This window comes from Palaemon carinicauda, chromosome 15 (genome assembly GCF_036898095.1).
Source record: "Palaemon carinicauda isolate YSFRI2023 chromosome 15, ASM3689809v2, whole genome shotgun sequence".
NCBI classification, from domain to species: Eukaryota; Metazoa; Arthropoda; class Malacostraca; order Decapoda; family Palaemonidae; genus Palaemon; species Palaemon carinicauda.
This window is the reverse complement of record NC_090739.1, coordinates 18,274,023-18,282,250: the sequence shown is the minus strand read 5'-3', so window position 1 is coordinate 18,282,250 and position 8,228 is coordinate 18,274,023. Positions and strand designations below refer to the sequence as shown.

Genomic DNA, 8,228 nt, shown 5'->3' with positions numbered 1-8,228 from the left:
TTGAATCAAGAATGATTTATATTGTTAAATCCTTCACTGGTACTTTGAGAGGTTAAAAATAGATTCAAAATAAAAATTAATGTTATTACGATATCTTATTCTTTTTTTTAAGTAAGCTAATAGACTAATTATCATAGAAACAAAGTGCAAACCTTTTATAGAATCTCTTGAAGAATTTACTAAAAAGCTTCCTTTGTTCAACTGCTTTCTTACAAAAAACACAAAGGTTAATACTGTCAAGTGCGTTTTGTCATTAGAATTACTTCAGCAATTCGAAACGAAGATCATATATTCACACACACACACACACAAACACACACACACACACACACACATATATATATATATATATATATATATATATATATATATATATACATATATATATATATATATATATATATATATATATATACATACATATACATACATATATATATATATATATATATATATATACATATACATATATGTATATACATATATATATATATATATATATAGAGAGAGAGAGAGAGAGAGAGAGAGAGAGAGAGAGAGAGAGAGAGAGAGAGAGAGAGAGAGAGAGAGAGAGACATATATATATACATATACATATATGTATATACATATATATATATATAGAGAGAGAGAGAGAGAGAGAGAGAGAGAGAGAGAGAGAGAGAGAGAGAGAGAGAGAGAGAGAGAGAGAGGCATCAGTACATTTTTTCCATGTTAGAAATACTATTTGCAGCAAAAGTAGTAACTTGGTATGAATGATGTCGACTTCGTAAGCCTCCTATGCATCAGGATTACTCTCTTCAGTAAAACATGACTTCATTGTAATCGATTTGATCAGCTAACCAAGGATATTTTGCGTTGAAAGAAACAATAAAAGACCAATAAAAAATGCCACTCTAGCCAAGGGTCGAAGAAAAAGAAAAAGGAAGATTGAAAAGATAAGACTCATCCACAAAGAAATAATAAATCATATGGTTAAAATATAGCAAGATTAAAAAATCCAAAGTGGTTGGTGGAAAATTCCAAAGTTTAGGAGTAGGACTATATGGAAAGAAACAGTAGCAATGAGGCTATATATGAAAGGAAAGAAAAAAGAAAAACTTATAATGATACAAGAATGAAGTCACAAACCTCATTATTACCAAACTTTATTGTGGTAACTTTTGTTACAAATTAAGCCGTCATCCCTTCGTTAACGTCAACACAATAGAACAACTTGATTGGACGTTTCACTCTACAAATCACTTCTAAATCAATATCACACCATATTGTCATCTTAAAATTTTGCACATCATGAAAGAACAAACCAAAGCAATCATTGCTTACCTTAATAAAAACTAATCTTAGATAATATACCTTAAGCAAACAAATCTTAAAATATTCCTATTCAAATTTAGTTCATCGTAAAAACCTATCGAGATGAAAATATATCAGATCGTAACTTACTGTTCTTAAAATTGACAAGCTAATACACAATACGACAAATTAATGTTGCTACATTTATTTATGTGATTTGTATGCATAATGTCTTATCAACTATCCAGATAATTCCATTTTAATAAAAAGGATTATTTACCAATTATCGTTTTCATAGATAAATATTTTATTTTCATTAAAAAGATGCAATTACTCTAGTTGTACTGCTGATTAGAAACCATAGGTTACATGGCAGTCTAAATTATAACACTTATTTTTACTATATAGTATTTTCAAAACAAATGAGAGTAAGTAATAAATATATGTTCATTAATTTCCGATTTTGCTTCAATTCTACCTAATTATATTTTTATCTTTTCTTATTTCTATTAGAATTCCATAAATGAATGAGACATATATTCTCTATCTCTCTCTCTCTCTCTCTCTCTCTCTCTCTCTCTCTCTCTCTCTCTCTCTCTCTCTCTCTCTCTCTGTGTGTGTGTGTGTGTGTGTCTTTCGGGGGATATTTTATCAATTAGGTTGGTGATCCAGGACTAAAAGTATCAGAAGAAAGTTAGTGGCCTTTAGGAAGTGGAGAGAATCCCTGGATAAAATTTGGACTAACTGAGCCAGAAAGCTTTGTTTCTTCGAAAAGATAAAAGGACCCTGGATGAAAGAAATTGGGTTTATGATTTTTTTTTCTCTTGCTGAGTGAATACAGATTTTTTTTTTTTGAGAAATTATGACACAGCAAATGACTACATTGTTATTCAATCGCCCGTATATAATAAAGAGCAGTGTCTGTATATATATATATATATATATATATATATATATATATATATATATATATATATATATATATGTATGTATATATATATATATATATATATATATATATATATATGTATACAGTATATCTCGTCACGCTCAGGGGAAGAGGGAGTATCATACCCTGATTGGAGGGGTACCCCGAGAAGTACACTCGGAAACCACTCTCTCCCACAAATTGCCGAAACAGTGGGTTGTAGTTAGGAAATGGGGAGGGGGTGGGAAGGTTTATTTGTGTGCCTGTATGCATATCTATCTAAATATTTAGACGTCATTTTCGAAGGCTCATGTACACTAGTCTATTTATAAAACTGGGGATTTGAATGCTACTTGTGACACCAGTATGTTGAAATGAATAAAATGATTTTTTAAAAGCATTTACTGAACACAATCTGATAAATATTGAATGTTTAAAGTTGAAGAAAGTATTATTCAAAGCAAAAGCTTCAGAATTTAGCTGCAGACATGCAAGGACGTATATCTCGAATACTGCAATAGATAACATGCATGAAAATATATGCATTCATACAAAAATTGAATATTACTGCGCACGAATTATGAAAAGAAATGATTTTACTGATGGAAACTTACTTCTGAATAAACATGCGATTTCTTCTTCAACGATGAAGAAAAAAAATCTTTCGCACGTAATACAATTATCTGTCTCAAAGGAAATAGTAAATGTTATTATAGTTTGTCCTTGCTGCTGTCTGAGTACAACTTATAAAATCAAATAAAAAATCGACATGAAAAATATATGTTTGTCAATATTTAAATAATTTCAATTAAAAAATATAAAAAAAATGATATGCTTCTGTCAACATTTAAATAATTTCAATTAAAAGATAGCAAAAAATATTTCTTTTACCTTCTGCGATTCAGTAAGAAAGATATTCTAGTATAAGGTATCATTAAGTTTCTTTATTGTGTTTAAAAGTTAAACATTTCAATGGAGTTTATGATATGGTAAATATAACCCACAACGTTAGACCCTTGGGATCTCACAGGGAAGAGAAAACTACACCAAGACTCTTCTCGCAGAAGTATTGATTAAAATACTTACACAGTTGTGCAGTAATGTTAACTATAATAACTTTATACTTAGAATATTTTCTTTAGAATTTTTATTTAGTTACACAATTCCCTCCCACTCTCCTCCTTAACCTAAAAAAATTACTCTCTTATCTCTCACATTTTTCATTTTCTTTTGGAATCCTGATAATAGCCGAAAAAGAAACAAACACAAACAAAAACCAAAAGCATAACTGAAATAACATGAAATGGTAATTCCATTATGAATCATATGCAGACGTAGACAGGAAAACGATAATGTTTGAAGCTCAAAGGGGGTACGGAGGACACCCAAGTTGATCATTACCATAGTTTAACGAACCGTGAATCAAAAGCGAGCGAATACTACGCCTTTTACTTCCACACAAAGGCAAATAAATATCTATAACCAGGGTAAACTTGACACCTTGTTGCTGAATAAAATTCAGTGAAGGTTTTCATAATTTCAACAAATGATGGAGAGTTATATAACGAACTATTTTTAGCAAACTAAATTTGTAATTTAACTATGAAGACATTAATTCACAATTTTTTGCCTGTCAGAAACACCATTAAAATAACCATTATGGAAAGACACTCAACTACGAAATCATTAAATTGTTTTAAAGAAAATACTTTACAAAATAAAGAGCACATGTCATCTTCCAGTGCATAAGTAATTTTATATATCAATTTTCAGCCTTAAAAGTTCGTCGATTTCATTTTCTGCTAAATAAATCAGTCTGTAATCACCTTCATAATATATATATATATATATATATATATATATATATATATATATATATATACATATATATATATACATATATATATATATATATATATACACTCTTATACATATAAATACAATATATATATATATATATATATATATATATATACTGGTTCGCTTTTACATTCTACCAAACAACTTTAGTTCATAGTACATTTACTTATACATTTTCCTGTGCATACGTTCAATTATAAATAAAGTGTAGAATCTTAGTTCTCAATTTCATTTTACTAAATAAATTATTATAATAAATATATAGATTTATATATACAAGTAATGTGTACATATACTGAAAATATGTATATGTATATTTATATATATATATATATATATATATATATATATATATATATATATATTGGTTCTTTGCTCTATTATGCAGCACAAAATTTACTGTATTACATTTATTTGCAATACTTTTACTTATATATCCCATGTAAAAATATATTTTGCTATGTGTTCGGTATTCTAATCATTATTTTTGTTCTCCACTTTCTGTTCAAAGAAACTCTTTATAATGCCATTATGTTCTCTGAATTAATCAAGACTTTAAATTATATTTAATTTAGGCTTATTCATGAGATTAAAGTTCATTTAATTCATTTTAATCATGATTCAAATCCAAATGTCGATAAACACGATATTATGTACCAAATAAACATAAATAATTATTTAACACTTCAAAGAAAATGCTTCATAAAATCACAAAGTAACTATATAAAGGAAAAAGGTAACTATAAAAATATGGTACTACCGAAAGTTGCCTTTAAGATGTTTTGGGTACTACCGTTTATCTTTAACATCACTGAGAGAAATATGACTTAATAAAATAACAAATAAGGAATATTAAAATCAGCTGATTCCAGAATTTAACTTTGAATTATCTATGGCATAGATAATACCATAGATTCTATGGTATTAGTATGAATACAACGCATATTAATTACACGTTACATTATTGGGAAATCTAAACAAATCTAATTCCGACATAATTAAACATTAAGTGATAATTCTATTCTAGTTGCCCATTGATTTACATTTGTTTAAGTGGGAGGTAACCAAAGGTTTCTAACTATATGACGTTTCAAAATCATCGTGACCTGATTTAATAAACGACACTAAAACAAAATGACTGACGAAGCACAACTGTGAAACAATGAGTATTCACAAACTGAAAATCTGATGAGGGAATCGCAAAAGAAGCAAATGTTTATCTTTTTTTTTTTCTTTTATAAAATGCATAAAGATCGTTCCGGCGTTGGAAAGATGACGCTGTGCACATTGCAAATCTAAAGTCGTTGTAAACAAAGGCAATTAATCTCCACAATTAAATGAGTAAACAGAAAAAAGAACAATTAACACAGGAGGAAACGAACCAAATCTATTTGTTCTTACCTTAAATCGTCGCGGATTCTAGTTTCTCTTCAAGCTCAAGCAAGGGTAAATCTGAAAGATAAAGATTTTTATTGAAGAATTTGCGCTCTAAAGTAATGGATACTAATGCAAAGCAAAGAAAAATTGAAGTTGCTACAAGTAAAAAAAAAAAAAAAAGAGAGATTTTAAAGCAATAGAAAGTTTATTCACATGTTTTCATACTTAAAAACAATACAGCAAGTATTAATACACAAAAAGACTGTTTTGAAATGCTAGTAACATCAAGAATTTGTAAAAGCATAATATTATTCAATAAGTCCAGGGGGCTCGTTTAGAATATCCTAAGTAAAATTTACAATTATATAGTCAAAAGTATCTTCATATAAGGCAATATTAACCCCATTAATTTAATTCAATTAAAGTAAAAACAGTTATCTCATACAATCAAACAAATCTTACCTATTCCAGGCAATATCATGTACATCTACATAGAAGATCAAATGTAAGTGATAAGGAGGCGAATAACTACTGTATATACCAGCTAAAAACAAGGAAGCTACGTCACTTTGAACTGTAAAATAACATTTTTAAAACTCCATGGTTAATGCAATAGCTTTTACGCAGACGGCATTGGCTAATAATTATTGTAGTAAATCATTACGATGCCAAACATACATCATTAGTCAGGTCAAGTGCGAAAACTCAAAGAAACCACAGCGATTACTTTTCATTCTCAATGTCTTTTATTTGTCTAAAAAGAATCCTTCGACACTTGTTAGAAAACCAGATACAAAGCATAGCTTTCTCTGCAGTTATTACTAATATATTTACCACAAACTTTATCGAGATAGAAAGCTAGTCGAACATTCAGGAATCAAATTCATTAAATTAGTCGAATTATTGCTGCATGTTTCTCATATTCCCAAATACCTTCAATCTAAATCATTCCATATATACTGTATATATATATATATATATATATATATATATATATATATACATATATATATATACATATATATGTATATATATATATATATATATATATATATATATATATATATATACCATATATATATATATATATATATATATATATATATATATATATATATATATATATATATATATATATATATATATATATACTTGTTCTCAAAATGTCAACTCTGTCTTGCTCTATAGATATTTGGTCACTTTAGAGAATAATTCGTTTATATCTCAGATGTCGCTTCGCCATTCTATTTAGCAGTGTCTAGCGTATGTTTCTCATTATGCTTAAACAGACACGAGTGACACACACATTACACATGTTCATATAATTTCATCATACATTTCGTAATTGGAATAAAACTATGGAAGCAGTTCTCAAGGAACTTAAAAACATACTTTTGAGATACAGGATGCTGAGGATTTTTTTTCACATATATAAGAGTTGCTTCTCTAGGATTTTCATATCATGACATAATTTCTAAATTTTGTCTAAGTACCATCTGGTTAATTGCGTGAAATAAAACTACGAGAACGGAAAATGAGAAATAAAAGCAAACCTACAAACACCCCACCAGATGCAGTATCCATCACAAGAGAGAGGAAGAGGGAAAAATGAAAACAAAACCAGACGAACGTTAAAAGTATCTTTAAAAGACAGGACATGGACCAACAAGAGAAGTAGGAAGGGTGCCAGGAAAGGTTGATATTTTTTTTTACTTAAACGGACATGAAAGATCAGAGGGTTTGACTGTAAGCTTCAGTGCCGATTGAGCTTCGGATTAAGACACATTCTTGCTATCTTTCCAAGGGTTCAAGGAGAAGGAAATAGAAACAAGTTACTAGGTGGAAAGGAAAAGGGGTTGGAGAGAGCAAGTGTAAGTGAATTTAAAATATGATAAGCTACGAAAAATACACTAAAAGAGATCAAACTGAAAAGATATATTGTTTAATGAATGATAAAAAGGAATATACCCACGATTATGATGGATTTTAATGGATTTTTCATTAAATTCGAAAAATACTTTTCAAATATTCTTTTGTAATGGCACAATAATAGCAGATGTAGTGATCTAGATAGGAGCACATCGCAATTTACCATTTAAATTGAGAATGAACATTAATAATAGAATCGCAAAATTTATATATTCTTCGTAAAATCTTTGTATTCTTTTAACCTTGTCTAACTGAATCGGTTTATATGAACCCACAAGTTCAGGTTTATCAAATTAAAAACAAAGGGAAATAATCATTATTATTTATCGTCCGCATATATGTATTTTCAACGCATAATTTTTGAGGTTTAAATTCTTTACATAATTCATGTTTACGCTATTTATAAATTTCGAAAAGCATACAAGCTTTTTATTTAAAATATATTCAAGAAGTGTTAACACGTTCATTTTTACTTTACTTTAAAATATGTTCTTATAGCAGTAAAGCCTACATCCCCGAAGCTGAAATTAGGAATCCGAGTTACACCCAATCAAAACTGAATAAAGAACACGGTTCGAAAACCAAGTAAATGTATAGACCCTAAATAATTGGCCTAAAAATATTCAAAATCACTTTCAAAGACAGGTAGTCCTTTGATACAATGTAATTGTGGAATTACTGTCATCTGGGCACTCTAGTTATAAAAATTAAATAGCCTTGAGCAAAAACACGCACAGAAAAATCCAATAATGGCAACACACTCCTAATAAATTGGACACGCTGCTTTCTCCTGGGGCAATGGTGGCAGGCATTCAAAATGTTAGGCTTACTTGATTAT

The 8,228-nt window shown here is 28.8% G+C and overlaps 1 protein-coding gene across 1 annotated transcript in view; it reads right to left on the bottom strand.

Annotated features, from left to right (window-relative positions):
- Positions 1 to 5,539, bottom strand: part of LOC137654243 (zwei Ig domain protein zig-8-like) — a 690,582-nt gene extending 685,043 nt beyond the window's left edge. The window contains exon 1 of the mRNA XM_068387873.1: positions 5,486 to 5,539. The gene's annotated coding sequence lies outside the window, so the exon portion shown is untranslated. The remainder of the gene's footprint in view (positions 1 to 5,485) is intronic.
- Between the last annotated feature and the right edge of the window lie 2,689 nt (positions 5,540 to 8,228).